Here is a 382-nt window from a genome sequence, read left to right on the forward strand (position 1 = left end):
TTCATGACCACCTTCTGGTCCATTCGAGGGTTGAAGTGGAAAGCAATGTCATCATTGTCAGATGGCCCAGTTTTGAAATTTAGTTCAAACCTGTATAGAAATTGAAATGTGTTTAAGCACCGAACCCAAATAACTATAAATTGTTTTATTCAATTTCCCAAACGGTCCAAAAAATGATTCCTTACTTGTCAGCATTAGTGGGAACAACTCCCTGTAAGTACAAGGCCATGCCTTCTCTCAATTCTCCTGAAATTTGGCCCAAATAAGGAAGGATCTGCAGTAAACACAAGAAAATCAGTGTATATTAACCAGATTATTATGGCTAGTTTTGAATTCAACAAATGGGAATATGAAAGTTCAATGATATTTAAAGTGGTCATGA

General features: G+C 36.1%; 1 protein-coding gene across 8 annotated transcripts in view; it reads right to left on the reverse strand.

The window, feature by feature from the left end:
* Nucleotides 1-382, reverse strand: part of lgals4 (galectin 4) — a 16,107-nt gene that overhangs the window by 10,839 nt on the left and 4,886 nt on the right. The window lies entirely within an intron of this gene.

The sequence above is a fragment of the Sinocyclocheilus grahami genome, unplaced genomic scaffold (assembly GCF_001515645.1).
Source record: "Sinocyclocheilus grahami isolate Dianchi unplaced genomic scaffold, SAMN03320097.WGS_v1.1 scaffold1163.1, whole genome shotgun sequence".
Taxonomy (NCBI): Eukaryota; Metazoa; Chordata; class Actinopteri; order Cypriniformes; family Cyprinidae; genus Sinocyclocheilus; species Sinocyclocheilus grahami.